Source organism: Physella acuta, unplaced genomic scaffold, assembly GCF_028476545.2.
Source record: "Physella acuta isolate Inbredline_101_S28 unplaced genomic scaffold, ASM2847654v3 ptg000393l, whole genome shotgun sequence".
NCBI lineage: Eukaryota > Metazoa > Mollusca > Gastropoda > Physidae > Physella > Physella acuta.
In genome coordinates, this window is record NW_026731912.1 from 98,463 (window position 1) to 117,810 (window position 19,348).

Here is a 19,348-nt window from a genome sequence, read left to right on the forward strand (position 1 = left end):
AGTTCAAGTATTTTAACTTACTTTTTTTTAAAAATATTATCGGTTAATAATTAATTATTTTTCGGCTTACTTCACTACGGGTATTTTTTTAAAAGGAACAACACAAACTACTTGTCATTACGAAAAGGGAACAATAGGAAACAACAAGGAATTCCGACAAATGTAAAACCACTTCACGGTTTTCCAAACTCAGTCGAGTTTTTTTTTTAAGTGTAATTTTTTTTAAACACCCAACAAACGTCAGGTCAAACAGTGCTCACCTTTCATCCCCCCGTCCCTCCACGCCTCCCACAAAAGTAAAATAACACACACACTCACACACAAAGTGCTGTAGCGACACGTATAAATAAGAAACAAGACGGTCTTATCAAGACAAACCATCGCATCAGGCTAATTGTGTTTTTCTCATCTGAGACCGTCGGCCCCTGGCACGGTTCCGTTACTGGCAGATATTTTACAGAGATAGGTGATGTGGGGGCGGGGGAGGGACAAGATACTAAGTACTATTGAGTGGAGTCGGGTTATGGGTAGATACAACTGTTGGTAGATCACTCACTTTCTTGTGTTTCATTGCTTTTTAGAGAAACAGACAGACAGACATTAATATATATATATATATATATATATATATATATATATATATATATATATATATATATATATATATATATATATATATATATATATATATATATATATATATATATATATATAATTTTTATTTATTTATATATGTGTGTGTTGTTTATGTATATATATATATATATATATATATATATATATATATATATATATATATATATATATATATATATATATATTATATGTACATATATGTACATATATATATATATATACATATATATATATATATAGAGAGAGAGAGAGAGAGAGAGGGAGAGAGAGAGAGAGAGAGAGAGAAAGGGAGGGAGGTGGAAGTCTAAGGGCGCTGAGGCAGCACATTTTGAGAGGCCTTCTTAAAGTGACCAACGACATCGCTAATGCAGTCGATGCTTTACCTCCACCCCCTTCCTTAGCCGCTAATTCCCCCCCCCCTTTCCAAATCCCAGGGGTCTGGATGAAACACTGCCCGCACGTGATCCCTCAAACAACCTTTAACACCTGCAGATTTCCAATCCCTCATCCCCCGGGCCTGTACCTGTCCCGGGGATCACACCCATGTACGTGAAGCGTTTTGCTAAGACACCTTATCCATTTGGTGTGTCCACGAGTGTCCGGCTGGACACACACGTCCTTGGTGACCCTCGCGACCTTTTCACGCTTGACGAGACTTCACAGGTTGTTTAGCTCTCATGTCTTACCAGACCCCCCCCCCCCATTCCTATACCCACCCCCCCCCCCCCCAAAAAAAAAAACTAAATACTCTATCTTGAAAAAATGTTTTAAAATGCCTTCTTTGAAACTTCTGTCGTTTCTAACTTCTTTCTAAATTTTAAACAGCCAAGTGATCAATAGCTTTATATTTATTAAAATGCAATGGTGAAAAAAAAATTACATTAGCGTTTATGAGTGTCTCTTTAATTATTGTTTAATGATTAAGTTCTTGCCTCTCCAGCAGAAAAATAATATACGGAAATGAAACAACGTAGCCCGAATCTAAGCTCGATTCTGTTGTTCGTCACTGAGTCCATCCAGCTTTGATTGGTACCTAATTTACGTTTAGGAAAATTATGACGACTTTGTATAGAACTGACCACACTGTCAATTTATATGTCGAGGTCGCGGAAAGTGGTGAACTCTACTTCACCTGGCTTATTGACCATCAGGTATTTCATTTTTACTGCTTTTGAAATAAAAAAAACCTGAAAACACCTGGAACACGATTGAGGATTTTACTAAACTCGCGTATACAACTCTTGAATTGTAGTGACCTATAAGCTTTATGTTTAAAATGTTTAAACACAAATCTGCGAAAGGATTTTTAAAATGTGTTGTTACTAGTAATACTACTTTTATTGCCATCCCCTCCTCCTCCCCCCCCCCCCCCCCCCCACAACAATGAACATACAAAATGTTATTATTTTCAACAAATTAATCAAAATATTTCTGGAAAAAAAATTTTGACTCTTTTTCTGTCAGTTTATTTCTGTGACTTTTTTCCGATAAAATTGTTCCATTGTGACTTTTTTCTGTGACTTTTTTTCCTAGCGAAAACTGACTTTTTCTGTGTGTTTTTTTTCCTGTGACTTTTTTCCGTTCACTCCCCCCCCCCCCTCCCCCCCCCCCCCCCCCCCCACTCCCTACACCGTCATATCCGTGTAATTCTGCCAAATTGTTTTTACCAAATTTCACCAACACTGAAGTTGACCCATATTTAATTTTATAACTCTCCCACTCCCCCCCCCACCCCTCCCTCACCCCTCGGAATTCGCCAAACATCAAGGTCTCGCACGAGCTATGCGCACAAAGTCTTGTAAAACACTCTCCGAGCCTAACGCGGGTATTTGATTAGTCAAAAAAAAAAACCAACGCCGAAGACATCCCCGAAACCTGAAGATGGTGAATGGCAAAGAAAAGCCAGGCGTTTTGTCTTCGTAAATGCTAATAATGCCATAAGGCCAAGGGGGAGTGGTCGTTTGTTGGTTTGGTATCATCCTTCAAGTGGGGGGAAGGCTTGGCTGGACCACGGGGGTGTGGGTGGGGGAGGGGGGACAATGTTGATTCTAGCCGTTAGTTGGTCGAGGTCAGTTCGGATTTCCCACCCCAGTCATTAGCTGGTCAGTTTGAAGGTTTAAGCGGTTGGGAGGTTACTGCTGAAGTGTTAAAAGTGAGGTAAAACCGCAAGGTACTTAGATTGAAGTCGATGGGGAAAAAAATTAATTTTAAAGTCTAGTTAAAACAGGGCCAAAATACATAGATCTAGTAGAGGTTTGTGTATTTAATTTAGACAAAAACAAAAATATAAATAAGAACCAAAAGTAGAAACACAGTTAACAATTATATATATATAGGCCTATATATATATATATATATATATATATATATATATATATATATATATATATATATATATATATATATATATATATATATATATATATATAATTATTAAAAACCTATAAATATGAAGAACAGTTTGAAGCTAAGGAAAGTTTTAAGTAAAGATAAGCCCAAAGACTAGACATCGTATAAAGTTAATTCAAGCTATAAACTAGAGCAAAAGTATTAAGTAAAGCAAATTAAGGCCCAGTTTAAAGCTAAAGTAAAGTAAAAAAAATACTGTAACACTGAGCCAATGTGTAACATCTAATAGCCACATTGTAAACTAGTGTAAAAAGAAATTGAATCATTCGCTCATCAGATCTTTAAACACGTCTCTCCCTCGTCCCAAGCTAGTTAAGGTCGTCCTTAAATTTATCTTTAAAAGTTCCCTTTTCAAACCAGACGGTCCATGGGCCAAGTGAGGTAGAGTTAATCTGTTTCTGTGTTTTCAACACATGAAGGAATAGTGTGGTCAGCACAGCCGCCTTTACTTTCCTTAAAGTGTGAGGTACCCATCAGAGTTGGGTGGACTCTGGGACGTTCTCTAACTTACTCCTGGATTCGAACTCGAGCCTTGATTTAACATCAAATGAGATCAGAGTTTCTTCCAGGCATCCCCTGAATGAAATGGAATTTATATAGGAAATATATACTTTTGACAGTCTGCCCCCTCCCCTTTCTCCCCCCCCCCCCCCTCCCCCTTGAAAATTTCAACTGCACCCCCGGAGAAAAAAAGTCTTGAAGGAACACTGAATGAGAATGAAAAATCAGAAGTTATCGAAATTTCTCAATAATCTATGTATGGATTTGATCTCAGTTTCAACCAACTGCCTCCAGACTACTTAAAGGATAAACAGAGTGAAGGCACTGCTTGTTTTTTGTTAAGTGTATACATGGAATTTAAATTTGGTTAACGTCTGACCATTGCCATTAGAAGCTGTGTAACAATACAATCATCACATTTGTATCTATTTTATATTTAAAATGCAATGCACTGGTCTAAAAACATGAAAATCAATGTTGAATGATGGTATCTCATGGGAATAAAATAAGTCTTATTACTTGAGCGTGTAATTAGAATTTAAGAAGTGATACACGCTCTTAGTTTTAGTTATTTAAATTCTACTTCATTATTATATATTTATAGAAAATTATTTATTTTCTCCTTTTTAATACATTATTAATAAAAGCTTGTTACTAAACCGTTTTTTATGCTTTTTTCCAAGTACTTAAAAAGAAAGAATAAGCAATTTGTATTAAAAAAAAGTTGTATTAAAATCGTTAAATAACATTGTATGTTGTAAAAATGTATTTCGTTTTGAAAAATAGAAAATTAAGCTCGTGTGTTTTGGTTTTAATCTTTTTTTTTAATTTTCAATTGTTTAATGGTGACAAAGAAACCTCTATTGCAGTCATAACTTCAGTTAATATCCCATCTCTATTTTTGTGAGTTACCTCAAATAACTGAGAATCGGGTTTCTTTTTTAATTCTTCAACTAAAGCAATTGTTTTACCCCGAGCAACGGGAACTGTTGCTATCATAATAGGGCTGGTAAGTAGGTCACCAACCAGTTCTATGGCTCATGCAGTCTTTATTGAGCCGTAGAACAGTTTAGTGACCTACTTACCAGCCCTATTACATTAGGTACTGACATCAGTTTTTGAACAGCCTGCACACATCTCTGGCTGAACAACTCCATCTTGTCAACTTCATCAACAATGTAAAGAAACGTACTGTGTTGATCTTTGGCTGTAGGTTGCAGAGTTATCAAAGCTGTTTGTTCAAATGAGGGCAAGTTTGCTGTGTACAGGCCAACTTTGTATTCTCGTGTGCGACCAGTTGTACTGTCAGCAGAGGCGTAGAGGGGGGGGGGTGCGGACCGCACCGTGTGGCACCATTTAGGGGGTGACACCAAGGCAAACAATAGCAAAATATATAGAGAAAAAAAACTTGAGGGGTTGGGGTGCAAATCGAACGTTTGAGGGGGGGGGGCTGCAAATCGAAAACTTGAGGGGGGGGGGGTGCAAATCGAAAACTTGAGGGGGGTGCAAATCGAAAGTTTGAAAGTTTGTCCCCGGGAAGGGTCGCTACGCCTCTGGGGGGTGACACCATTAAGTGCCGCACCGGGTGACACCCGACTTCGCTACGCCACTGACTGTCAGCGCCATTGCTATTGCGAGGCAATGCTGAGCGCTTGTTATAAAGGTTACATTAGTTACAGCATCAAATCCTATTCTATGTCCACCAGAGCGAATTTATTCAGTAAAAATCCTGAACATCGTATTTGTTTTGTCTTTAAGGCTTCAACAATCTTTTTAATCTAACTTGTTTTTCCTATTCGATGAGAGCCTGAAATCAAAAATTGTTTTATCTTCCCGTTTTTTTTTTTTTTTTTTTTTTTTTGTTGCTTTCGTATTAAGCCATAAACATGATATTAAAAAAGAATAGGCCAAATAATTCTAGTCCTGTGTTTATTTTCTTATTCTTTTTTTTTAATTTGGAAACGCTTCACGATTCTGCGTGTCATCTCTGCGCGAGGGCCATGCTAATCTCCTCTGTATCGTTCCAATTTTATTGTATGTACTGCGTTTGTTTTTGTTTGTTTTTATTTTTATTTTTTTTTTATTTTTTTTTAATACTTTTATTTGAAATTAAAACAAGTATCAAATTTTTTAACATTATTTTGAACACCAAAGAAGCAAAAGATATAGATGAAATCACAGTAATTAAATAATTTAAAAATAGGATCTTGTTTTAAAAAGTATAAAATATAGCTAGTATGTTTTTGTTTGTATCTATTGTTAAAATCAATTTTGTCAAAAAAGAAAACAATTTAATTTTATGTTAAAAACATAACAATAAATAAAATTTATTGAAACAAGTAAATAAATAAAACTATATTTTATTGCTTAAATGTTTTATTTAAGAATGTACTTTGGGAATTTATTTCTAGACTACCTCCCTTGGTAGTTTTAAAAAAGACATAAGGGAGATAATTAATTGTTATACACAAATGTCAAAGTAGAATTCCGTTTGTTTTTAATTAGGAAGACGACTCCCCATGCGACTCAAAATATTTGCTTTATATACCGATCAGTAGGGGTAATAACTCTAAAAGACAATTCTCTGCCCCTAATTATCGTCTGGGTTGGGCTGTCAGGCGTTGAATATTCGCGAACAACAGCTCGCCTGTTTCATCTAGGACTAGCTGATCGTTCGTGTGTGTGTGTGTGCTGGTACGTTATTATTATGCTATTAGATATAGAAATCTTTCAATAAATAATTTAATATCTAACTTTGATTGAAAATCAGATATTCTTATAGGGATCGGTGTGGTCGAGTCGGTTGCTTCTAAAAAGTCTCGAGTTCGAACCCCCGGGTTCTTCTAGGAGAGAAAACTCCAAAATGAAACAGCTGCTGCCTTGTAGTTTGTTCTTGGTTGGACAAAGGCTATGGAAGCAAATCCAAAAAGAAAATCAGGCTTAAATCGGAGTCAACGTAATACTTAATTTGTGATGGAGGGAATCCCTTTCAACATTAAAATTAAGAACGAAGAAGAAGAAGAAAGAAGAAATTCTTATGTTGTTATCGGAAACTAATCAACCTGAAAATCTCAGCATTAGAAGTGAGTCAAAATGATTTTAAAAAAAAAAAAAAAAAAAAAAAAAAAAGATTCGCCACAGTGTGAACAATGTAAAAACTCATGCATCATTTAAAATTATTCCGGTAATTTTTATACAGTCACGTGATTTTACCCAGGAAACGAAATACGTCATCTGAGTTCTACTCATCATTATTTGAAAGCCCCCCCCCCCCCCCCCCCTCTTTACATCATCCCTATTTCACTTTTGTTAGAAATCACACCCAAACATGAACGAATCTTATACCGGGTTCGGAATACTCCAATCTTCTATAACATTCCGGAAAGATCTAGCGAGGTAAATCCGTAATGTTGTTCTCACGGAATCCGTATACAGAATTCTGAAGTCCTGTCTGCGATGCCGTGGCTAGAAGGTCATTTTATGCGGCGTTTCGTCTTAGAGGTAAATAAAATTAGTTGGAAAAATGGATGTGTGTTTGGGTGTGTTTGTTTACTGTGGGTGGTAAAAACAAGAGGTGGGGGTGTTGGGGGGGGGGGGGGTTGGTCTAATGTTAAGACAAGAGGATTTGTTTGTATCGTATCTCGAACAGGAGAGGGCAGAAGGCGAGAAGTTTTGTGTCTTTGTGAAGTGTTTCACGTTGTAGAGTGTTTGTTGTCTTAAAATGTTTCACTTTTTTAAATATTTCACGTTGTTAAGTGTTTCACTTTTTAAACTGTTTCACTTTTTAAAATATTTCACGTTGTTAAGTGTTTCACTTTTTAAACTGTTTCACTTTTTAAACGTTTCAGTTATAAATGTTTCACTTTAGTGAGAGTTTCTTTTTGTGAAGTGTTTTACTTTGTTGAGTCTTTCACTTTGTTAATGTTTAACTTTTTAAAATGTTTCACTATGTGAAATATGTCACTGTGTGAAATGTTTCGTGGTGTGAAATGCTATTTTTACTTTCTCGTATATACGAAGTATAGAGAAAGTATTGTAATCGTGCACAAAAATAACATGAAATTTTGACAGTTTTCACCGTTTTACTCCTCAGTCCTTCATCACATCCGGAGTATAGAGGACTTATTTTAATCGGGCAAAAATTATCAATCCAGATTTATCAAAATTAAGAGGTTTTATGCATAATCCAGTCTGAAAAACTTGGCTTTACAATTCTGTCCGTATGTCTGTGTGTCTGTCTGTCCGTGTGTAAACACGATAACTTGAGTAACGTTACAGCTAGGTTGATGAAATTTTATATATAAGTATTTTATCAAAATCGTAGATCCGTATCAACTTTTGAGCAATTTCCGATAAACGGAAGTGGTATTTTTTCTACTTTGAATTTTTCAAAACCCTATAACTTGAGTACTATTTCAGATAGATAAATGAAATTTCACATGTAAGTCAAAGATCTAATTCTCTACCTTCTGTTAAATTTTGAGTAATTTCCGTTGACCGGAAGTAGTAATTTACGCAACTTCCATTTCTAAAAAAACTGATGTAAATTTTTAGAGTACTAATAATATTGCGCACTATTGTGCACTTTTTATTTGGCGTTCACTTGGTGTGCACTTCTTTTGTCTACGAGATTTTATTCTATTTTTAAAACTTTAAGTATTTAAAATTGATTTAAAATCATTTCTATAGCCCGAGTTCCCATCCCCTGTTGTTTTATGTCAGAATATTCGTGAAAATTTAGGGGAGATCACTCCCGGTTTATTTTCTTTTGCTTTGATTGCTAAGTCGAGTGGTAGCATTAGTTTGTTGTTCCGATAGTCTGGAGTTCGGATCCTGGACGTCTACACCCCCCCACACACACACACTCCAACCTGCCATAGATGTGTGTGTGTGTGTGTGTGTGTTGTGTTATGGAATAAAAGGTTGTCACGTGGCGTGTCATGTGGCACTATCCAGGTCGAGTCTGAGTGTGTGATAGTTCGCAGTTTTATTTTTCTAACCGTTTAACTTTATAAACAGCTCGACTTTGCTAACCTTTTTACTTTGCTAACATTTGACTTTGCTATCATTTAATTTTGCAAACCATTTAACTTTGCTAACCGTTTAATTTTGTGAACCGTTAATTTTGCTAACCATTTAACTTTGCCGAATGTTTAACTTTGTCAACCGTTTAACTTAGCTAACCCTCACACAACACTTGCAGCCAGTAAACAACCACAGCCGTGCCTACAACTCAAACAGCGGTAACTTTTTAGTAATGGCTCTGCACCTAAGCCTCACCACCGGGCTGTCAATAGCTGGTACAACCTCAACCAACCCCCCCCCCCCAACCACTCCATCCGGGAAGATTTTATCTATGTAGTTTTCCCACACTCGCCCGCATACTAAGTTATTTTTAATTGCTGCGCTTTTTTAGTTTTTCCTGTAGAAACAAACAAATAGTTTCGTGGTTATCTCCCTCTTGTACTTGAAGGCTTGTGATTGGTTGAGTGTGATTCGATCCTTAGTGAAAAATAGACTGGCTATTTAAGTAAGTTGGATGTTGGAGGGGGGGGGGGGTCTTGCTCATACTGTATAACCCCAGCAGAGGCGTAGCGAGGGTGATGGTACATATGTCCCCGGGCGCCAACCCTAGGAGGGGGCGCCAAAATAGGTTGAAAAAACATTAAAAGCTCATTTCAGCTGCAGTTTTGCAATATAAATATTAAAAATATATGGGGGGGGGGCGCCAAATTGAAAGTTTGTCCCCGGTTGCCGGGGAGGGTCGCTACGCCTCTGATTGGTGAATCATTTTGTAATATAATGCTATAGCGCATAGGGAATGCCGTAGCTTTATAAGGTACAACATTGGGGTTGAGGTTTTTTTTTGTTTTTTGTTTTTTTTTTTAATTTAGCAAAACGTCAGCTATTTTTTAATGTGTTTTAACAAATTGACTCATAAAATAGCTGACATTATAATGCATTTGTCACCACGATATTCTATAGTGTTAAAGCGGTTGATGAAGATGTAGCTAGGTATGTGATGGTCTTACTTTATTTGCTAGATATTACAATTTTTCGAGCGCGTATTGTGTTGTGGGGGGGGGGGGGATAGGTTGGGGGGGGGGGGAGTCGATCCTATAAATAATGCATTTACTAATAGAAAAAACAATCTCTAAAAATATCCTGTTTCTTTTTTTTTTTTAAATAGATATTTTTATACTGTGCGAGATAGTCCCAGTGTAGAACCGCGAAACGAACAAGTACCCAATAATTTTCGCGGGTCGTATATTTAGTAGCAAGACAATGGCGCAATCTCCCGGCTGCTCCGTTTCATGACTGCGGGGGTGATAAAGTCGTAGGAACATATCGGCATCCTGGTTCGGGAAAACCCGGACGCACCTGTAACCGCGGTGCTGTAGCGTGTTTGGGTGCTGGATAGTGCGATAACGCAGGTGTGAAAATGTGGTTTGAAGATTATCGTCTGTGCGAGCATCAAAAGGGGCTTACATCTTGGTAAATTGTGGAACATTAGTTTTGTTGTAGTTAGAGATGGTGGTGAAATAAAACGGTTGATATTGATTGGCCATCAACACTGTAAGTCGAGGATAAGATACTATAAGCTTTAGGGTATGACTTCCGGTATGGGTTAGTGTAAGGATTCAAAAGTATTGCTTTGGTTAGTGTTTGGGATAGGTTTGGCACTGAGGTGTTTTAGTAAAGCTCGCTATCAAAGATGGTGTTTGAGTGACTTCATGCACTTGAAGGGATGTGCCTCTCGAAGTTGGGTTTGGTTGGGGGGGGGGGGGGGGGATAAGGAAGTTTTAATAACGAAAAACCAAACAGATTAATTTTTGCGGCATTTTAGCGGGACTCTGTGACGTCGTTTTATAGCAAGATCAGATTTCTGTAAAAACCTAAACATGCTATATATATATATATATATATATATATATATATATATATATATATATATATATATATATATATATATATATATATATATATATATATCTAATATATAAAGCTCAGTTCTGTAACGTGTGGCAAAAAATAAGTTTGTCGTTGACACTTCTATGGATTTAAGTGTTAGATTTTTTATCGTACTCATAGTCTAAATTTACGAGTCAAAAAATTACCATTGAAAGTCTTTAAAAACAATTTTCATTCTATTTACTTAGAAGAATAATTTTCAATTATGAACACGACATAAAATTTTTAAAAAGTGTATCGACGTTTATAAAATTTCTAAAATTGTGTCGGAAATGTATTGACTGCACAGTTACTTCCCTTTAATAAAAAAAATTCTTAAGAAGAAAGACTTTACATTTTATTACTTTGTTTTTGGTGTTAAGAAAAAAAAAATAATTACATAATTAGCGGGGATTGATTACGTGCAATGTCGTTAGGTATTTTTAACACTGCCTTTTATTTATTCTATACACTGAACATACTGTTCAATATTTTTTTTTAAATCAATAACATTTAATAAGCCAGGTCCTACAAATCCTATATGTTTATTTCTTTCCATTTACGGATAAGCTTGGAGTATTATCATTTTTGTTCACTTAATTGAAACAGGCGCGTCCGCCGGCGCCCTTGCACGGTTCGATTTGGCACCCTGGGCTATCATGTGAGCGCTATGCTGCATAGTTTTGTTTTTAACAGTGCGATAGACTATGGGTAAGAAAGGTTACTATAGTCTTTAAGTGAATCAAATCCGGGCGTCCTCCGGCACCCCGACAGGGTGCTATTTGGCGCCCCGGGCCTTCCGGTGTACGCTATGGTATATACGTTCGCGTGAGTTCCAAAGACTATGAATAATTTATGTACTATAGTCGTTTACTAAGTTCAATCAGGCGGTGACGTCATGGTGCGTCCTCTGGCGCCCAGACAGGGTGCTATTTGGGGTCCCGGGCCTCCCGTGTTCGGTTTCGCGCCTACGTTCATTAAAGTGAGTGCAAAAGACTATGAATAAGTTGGGGTACTATAGTCGTTTATTAAGCTGAAACAGGCGATTCCGCCCCGGGCTAGACTCTGAGCACTGTGCGTTTATGTTCGCGTTAGTGTTTTCTTTGTGTTTAGGTTGGGTTTTCGTTAGTGGTTGCGTTTTGATTTGGTTCGTTTTTGTTCTTTCTTTTTTCGTTTTCGTTTGTGTTTTATCTTCTTTGCGTTTGTGTTTGTATTTGTGTTTGTGGTTGGTTTTGCGTTTGTATTTGGTTTGTTTTCGTTTGTTTTTTCGTTTGTGTTTTTTTCTTTGGGTTTGTGGTTGGTTTTGCATTTGGATTTGGTTTGTTTTCGTTTGTTTTTTAGTTTGTTTTTTTCTTTGTGTTCGTATTGGTGTTTGTGGTTGTGGTTGGGTTAGTTGTTAGGTTTTTGTTTTCGTTTGTATTTGTAATTGTGTGAGCGTTATGTTTGCGTTTTGTTGTTTTGGTTTTGGTTTGGGTGTGCAATGCCGGGTTTATGATGATTACTAAACACACAGGTAATGGTCTTTAACAGAAAGGTTTTTCACAGAAGCCAGAGCAGGGCCTGGCCGGGACGGCTAGTCCAGGGGTCGGCAACCTGCGGCTCGCGAGCCGCATGCGGCTCTTTTGATGTCAAGTTGCGGCTCTTCAGCTCCATGCACAAATATTAATACTTATTTTACTTTATTTCCAAAACTCATAAAAATATTAGTCTGCAACACTCTGTAATAAACGACATAACAATAGTTATAAACAATAAACATTCACCATTCTATTAGAATATTAATAGCTACCCCCTATCTCAGTGTACTTCCTATTACATTGTCCATTCCGAATTGAAATATTCAACTTCACAAAGAAACTAAACCAGCTAAGTGTAAAACTGAAAGGAAAACCCAGCCTATGTCTTGCTTGAAAAGGTTGTTTGTTTCGAAAAAAAATATGTTTGTTGAATACATGATGAGCGGTGAATTACTTCATTACGAAAAATCTGAAAAAAAAATATCGTTATGAAACCGATTCAATCACTTCAGCATTAATATAAACAAAATGAAGGGTGTTTTCACTGAGAGATTTGAACTATTCAAAACAAATGCAAGTACTCTAACTTACATAGTAGATCCTCTCAACACAAATTCAAATGAGATTATCTCATATATTCAAAGCTATTTATTTTAAATTATATATATATTATGATATTTGTTTAGGATTATATATATATATATATATATTTATATATATATATATATATATATATATATATATATATATATATATATATATATATATATATATATTTATATATATATATATATAGTATGATATTTGTTTAGGATTATATATATACTAAACAAATATAACATTGACATAAAAATGTTAGTGGCTCTTTAAAAACCTGGTAATGTCGTAAATTGTAACTTTTGGCTCTTTCGTCTCAAAAGGTTGCCGACCCCTGGGCTAGTCTAATATATAAAGCTCAGTTCTGTAACGTGTGGCAAAACAAAAGTTTGTCGTTGACACTTCTACGGATTTAAGTGTTAGATTTTTTATCGTGCTCAAAGTCTAAATTTACGAGTCGAAAAATTACCATTGAAAGTCTTTAAAAACAATTTTCATTCTATTTACTTAGAAGAATAATTTTCAATTATGAACGCGACATAAAATTTTTAAAAAGTGTATCGACGTTTATAAAATTTCTAAAATTGTGTCGGAAATGTATTGACTGCAAAGTTACTTCCCTTTAATGAAAAATAAATCCTTAAGAAGAGAGAATTAACATTTTATTACTTTGTTTTTGGTGTTAAGAAAAAAAAAAATAATTACACAATTAGCGGGGATTGATTACGTGCAATGTCGTTAGGTATTTTTAACACTGCCTTTTATTTATTCTATACACTGAACATACTGTTCAATATTTTTTTTTTAAATCAATAACATTTAATAAGCCAGGTCCTACAAATCCTATATGTTTATTTCTTTCCATTTACGGATAAGCTTGGAGTATTATCATTTTTGTTCACTTAATTGAAACAGGCGCGTCCGCCGGCGCCCTTGCACGGTTCGATTTGGCACCCTGGGCTATCATGTGAGCGCTATGCTGCATAGTTTTGTTTTTAACAGTGCGATAGACTATGGGTAAGAAAGGTTACTATAGTCTTTAAGTGAATCAAATCCGGGCGTCCTCCGGCACCCCGACAGGGTGCTATTTGGCGCCCCGGGCCTTCCGGTGTACGCTATGGTATATACGTTCGCGTGAGTTCCAAAGACTATGAATAATTTATGTACTATAGTCGTTTACTAAGTTCAATCAGGCGGTGACGTCATGGTGCGTCCTCTGGCGCCCAGACAGGGTGCTATTTGGGGTCCCGGGCCTCCCGTGTTCGGTTTCGCGCCTACGTTCATTAAAGTGAGTGCAAAAGACTATGAATAAGTTGGGGTACTATAGTCGTTTATTAAGCTGAAACAGGCGATTCCGCCCCGGGCTAGACTCTGAGCACTGTGCGTTTATGTTCGCGTTAGTGTTTTCTTTGTGTTTAGGTTGGGTTTTCGTTAGTGGTTGCGTTTTGATTTGGTTCGTTTTTGTTCTTTCTTTTTTCGTTTTCGTTTGTGTTTTATCTTCTTTGCGTTTGTGTTTGTATTTGTGTTTGTGGTTGGTTTTGCGTTTGTATTTGGTTTGTTTTCGTTTGTTTTTTCGTTTGTGTTTTTTTCTTTGGGTTTGTGGTTGGTTTTGCATTTGGATTTGGTTTGTTTTCGTTTGTTTTTTAGTTTGTTTTTTTCTTTGTGTTCGTATTGGTGTTTGTGGTTGTGGTTGGGTTAGTTGTTAGGTTTTTGTTTTCGTTTGTATTTGTAATTGTGTGAGCGTTATGTTTGCGTTTTGTTGTTTTGGTTTTGGTTTGGGTGTGCAATGCCGGGTTTATGATGATTACTAAACACACAGGTAATGGTCTTTAACAGAAAGGTTTTTCACAGAAGCCAGAGCAGGGCCTGGCCGGGACGGCTAGTCCAGGGGTCGGCAACCTGCGGCTCGCGAGCCGCATGCGGCTCTTTTGATGTCAAGTTGCGGCTCTTCAGCTCCATGCACAAATATTAATACTTATTTTACTTTATTTCCAAAACTCATAAAAATATTAGTCTGCAACACTCTGTAATAAACGACATAACAATAGTTATAAACAATAAACATTCACCATTCTATTAGAATATTAATAGCTACCCCCTATCTCAGTGTACTTCCTATTACATTGTCCATTCCGAATTGAAATATTCAACTTCACAAAGAAACTAAACCAGCTAAGTGTAAAACTGAAAGGAAAACCCAGCCTATGTCTTGCTTGAAAAGGTTGTTTGTTTCGAAAAAAAATATGTTTGTTGAATACATGATGAGCGGTGAATTACTTCATTACGAAAAATCTGAAAAAAAAATATCGTTATGAAACCGATTCAATCACTTCAGCATTAATATAAACAAAATGAAGGGTGTTTTCACTGAGAGATTCGAACTATTCAAAACAAATGCAAGTACTCTAACTTACATAGTAGATCCTCTCAACACAAATTCAAATGAGATTATCTCATATATTCAAAGCTATTTATTTTAAATTATATATATATTATGATATTTGTTTAGGATTATATATATATATATATATATTTATATATATATATATATATATATATATATATATATATATATATATATATATATATATATATATATATTTATATATATATATATATAGTATGATATTTGTTTAGGATTATATATATACTAAACAAATATAACATTGACATAAAAATGTTAGTGGCTCTTTAAAAACCTGGTAATGTCGTAAATTGTAACTTTTGGCTCTTTCGTCTCAAAAGGTTGCCGACCCCTGGGCTAGTCTAATATATAAAGCTCAGTTCTGTAACGTGTGGCAAAACAAAAGTTTGTCGTTGACACTTCTACGGATTTAAGTGTTAGATTTTTTATCGTGCTCAAAGTCTAAATTTACGAGTCGAAAAATTACCATTGAAAGTCTTTAAAAACAATTTTCATTCTATTTACTTAGAAGAATAATTTTCAATTATGAACGCGACATAAAATTTTTAAAAAGTGTATCGACGTTTATAAAATTTCTAAAATTGTGTCGGAAATGTATTGACTGCAAAGTTACTTCCCTTTAATGAAAAATAAATCCTTAAGAAGAGAGAATTAACATTTTATTACTTTGTTTTTGGTGTTAAGAAAAAAAAAAATAATTACACAATTAGCGGGGATTGATTACGTGCAATGTCGTTAGGTATTTTTAACACTGCCTTTTATTTATTCTATACACTGAACATACTGTTCAATATTTTTTTTTTAAATCAATAACATTTAATAAGCCAGGTCCTACAAATCCTATATGTTTATTTCTTTCCATTTACGGATAAGCTTGGAGTATTATCATTTTTGTTCACTTAATTGAAACAGGCGCGTCCGCCGGCGCCCTTGCACGGTTCGATTTGGCACCCTGGGCTATCATGTGAGCGCTATGCTGCATAGTTTTGTTTTTAACAGTGCGATAGACTATGGGTAAGAAAGGTTACTATAGTCTTTAAGTGAATCAAATCCGGGCGTCCTCCGGCACCCCGACAGGGTGCTATTTGGCGCCCCGGGCCTTCAGGTGTACGCTATGGTATATACGTTCGCGTGAGTTCCAAAGACTATGAATAATTTATGTACTATAGTCGTTTACTAAGTTCAATCAGGCGGTGACGTCATGGTGCGTCCTCTGGCGCCCAGACAGGGTGCTATTTGGGGTCCCGGGCCTCCCGTGTTCGGTTTCGCGCCTACGTTCATTAAAGTGAGTGCAAAAGACTATGAATAAGTTGGGGTACTATAGTCGTTTATTAAGTTGAAGTAGGCGATTCAGCCCCGTGAGCACTTTGCGTTTATATTCGCGTTAGTGTTTTCTTTGTGTTTAGGTTGGGTTTGCGTTAGTGGTTGCGTTTTGATTTGGTTCGTTTTTGTTCTTTCTTTTTTCGTTTTCGTTTGTGTTTTATTTTCATTGGGTTTGTGTTTGTATTTGTGTTTGAGGTTGGTTTTGCGTTTGGATTTGGTTTGTTTTCGTTTGTTTTTTCTTTTGTGTTTTTTTTTCTTTGGGTTTGTGGTTGGTTTTGCGTTTGTATTTGGTTTGTTTTCGTTTGTTTTTTCGTTTGTTTTTTTCTTTGGGTTTGTGTTTGTGGTTGGTTTTGTGTTTGGATTTGGTTTGTTTTCGTTTGCTTTTTTCTTTGTGTTCGTATTGGTGTTTGTGGTTGTGGTTGGTTTGTTGTAAGTTTTTGTTTTCGTTTGTATTTGTAATTGTGTTAGCGTTATGTTTGCGTTTTGTTGTTTTGGTTTTGGTTGGTTGTGGTTTGGGTGTGCAATGCCGGGTTTATGATGATTACTAAACACACAGGTAATGGTCTTTAACAGAAAGGTTTTTCACAGAAGCCAGAGCAGGGCCTGGCCGGGACGGCTAGTATATATATATATATATAATATCCCCTATACGAATCGGCAGTATTAGCTCATCGATAATTACCAACAAAAATTACAACAATTTAGCTGTAAATCCTTATACTAGCGAATAACTAAACTTCCATTACGTATTTTCTAGAAGTTACATCAATGGATAATGCAGCCTGTGTGGGTACGTCTAACCGAATTGAACCCTGATATATATAACCCCATTCTATCCCCATTTCTGTTTCACCACACATCAGGAAACAGGAAATACACAAGCAACTCGGCAGCGTAAACACCAAAATAAACAGAATTGTTTCCGTGTTTTTGTATAGACACGCCTGATATTTTGTCTACCTGTCCTAGAGTCTACTTACTTTTCGCGGAAGAACATATGGCGGTTATATAGACATCCCGCGGATTAATTTATATCAACAATTGTACTTTTTTCTGACTTTTTTTTTCACATGTAAAAATGAGATCCTACAAAGAAATTTAAGTAAGTTTTTTTTTTCTGCCTGAAAATGTACACGAAATCGATACTGGAATTGTAATTAGTTTTTTTTATAAAACTATTATAGAAAAGTAAAAGGTAAAGAATCTTCTTTAGACCTATCGATCCATTGTGTCGATAAAGTAGAATTCATGTTTTTAGAACCTAGGCAAATGAAGGGAAGGTGTGGTCAGCACTTTACCTAATATGAGTTAGGTACCCATCAGAGATGGGTGGACTCAGAGCGTTCTACTGACTTGAACCCGGGTGTGAACACGAGACTTTTGGGTTAGCAGTCTAACGCTCTACCACTTAGGCCTCGTCTAATCATTTATAAGATGTAATTTTTAAAATTCAAAATGTAAATACTTTAAATGCCAGTCAAAAGTAAAAGTCTTTTATGCTTATATTTTAACCGTTTCATAAAATCATCCATTTTGTCAGAATCTTCGTTTAGACATAATAAAACAACTCGAGCTCTTTTCTTCGGAGGGGCGTTTGACCCCCGCACCCCCCTCCTCCGTTCCCGAAAAAATCTGCCCCCTAACAACATTCCATTGTCAATGATCCCCCCCCCCCCCCCCCCCCGAGAGCAAATAGAAAAACAAATTATATTTAATCATTCATGTAATTGCCCACCCACCTGAAATCTTAAAAGCCCTCGGGAGCCAAATGACTGAAAGAAACCCACGATGCAAAATAGGGCTGTAAAAGAGGTCGATTTAGTCCTTAAACTTGATTGTTTTATGATATTTTCACACATTACTAACAACAATAATTTAACCACTGAGGTCGTTTAAATAACAGTAATTCAAAGAATGTGGTGGGGCTAATGGAAATACCTTTTCTGTACTAATAATCTCAGTGCGATTTTACTTTCTGACTTATTTGTATACACAGCAATACCCGGATGGACGGGGCGGGGGTGGAGCAACCACTATTGTTACGGTAAGTGAACGTTATCCGGTCGGGTGCGAAATTCGCGCCAAACCGGAAATAGTTTATATTTCGTCGACGCCAGCAAGGCGCGGGTATAACAGAGCGGAACTCAATGAAATGACGTCATGCTGCTTTAACCTCCAATTGTTTTTGTGTTTTGTTTTTGTTTGCTTTCTTGTTTTTTGCGATTCCCGCATAAACGCTGTCAATAACTTTTGAGGGTAAAAATATAAAACGAATTTAAGCGTGACGCTATTTTTAGCCGTTGTGCTCAAAATCAGCCGTCTCAATTAAAAGCCTATTTCGCATACATTTTGTTTAAGCTTTAATTCAATTTAATTTTTTTTGTTTAAGGGTTTCTTTCAAAAAATTAATCGGGGGGGGGGGGGGCACTCATAACTTCTAGGAGGGCGGACAAAGAGTAAGAGTATATATTAAAAATATAAAGTATTTACTTGAAAGTAGTTTTTTTTCTATCATTTCGTCTGTGTGTAAGTGAGGGGGGGGGGTGCGGCTAGAACGAGCTCCAAGGGAGTCTTGCCCTCTTCCCCTCCAGTGAGGTTCCTTAAAGAAACTGTTGAATGTACTAGAAACGTTTTATCCAAGGTATCATGTTCGAATCCTGTTCGTAGGATTTGGTTTTAATTTGTAAGAGAAATTTTGTATAGAAAAATATATACTTTTTCCAGTGTCCGCACCCCCGGAAAATTTAGTTCCCCCCCCCCCCAATACGTTATACTTTAAAGTGCCTCCTTCTCCCCCCCCCCCCTCCTTTCGCGGAGAAAAATGTCGCCGCAAAGAAATACTGATACAGACCTACATATACTGTAGTATACTTTTTTCCCCTTGCTAATTAAGAGATAATTTATACTTTGGTGAATGTCCAGACGAGCAATCAAACATACATCCCAGGACAGCTGTCATGTGACCCAGGACTGTCCTGTGACCCAGGAC

The 19,348-nt window shown here is 36.3% G+C and overlaps 1 non-coding gene and 1 pseudogene across 1 annotated transcript; both read right to left on the minus strand.

Moving 5' to 3' along the window:
• Window positions 1-4,377: 4,377 nt before the first annotated feature.
• On the minus strand, window positions 4,378-5,283 carry LOC131942176 (cancer-related nucleoside-triphosphatase homolog; annotated as a pseudogene).
• Window positions 5,284-5,496: 213 nt separating this feature from the next.
• On the minus strand, window positions 5,497-5,599 carry LOC131942197 (U6 spliceosomal RNA). Its single transcript, XR_009386719.1, has one exon. It is a non-coding gene; the product is annotated as a U6 spliceosomal RNA (small nuclear RNA).
• Window positions 5,600-19,348: the final 13,749 nt, after the last annotated feature.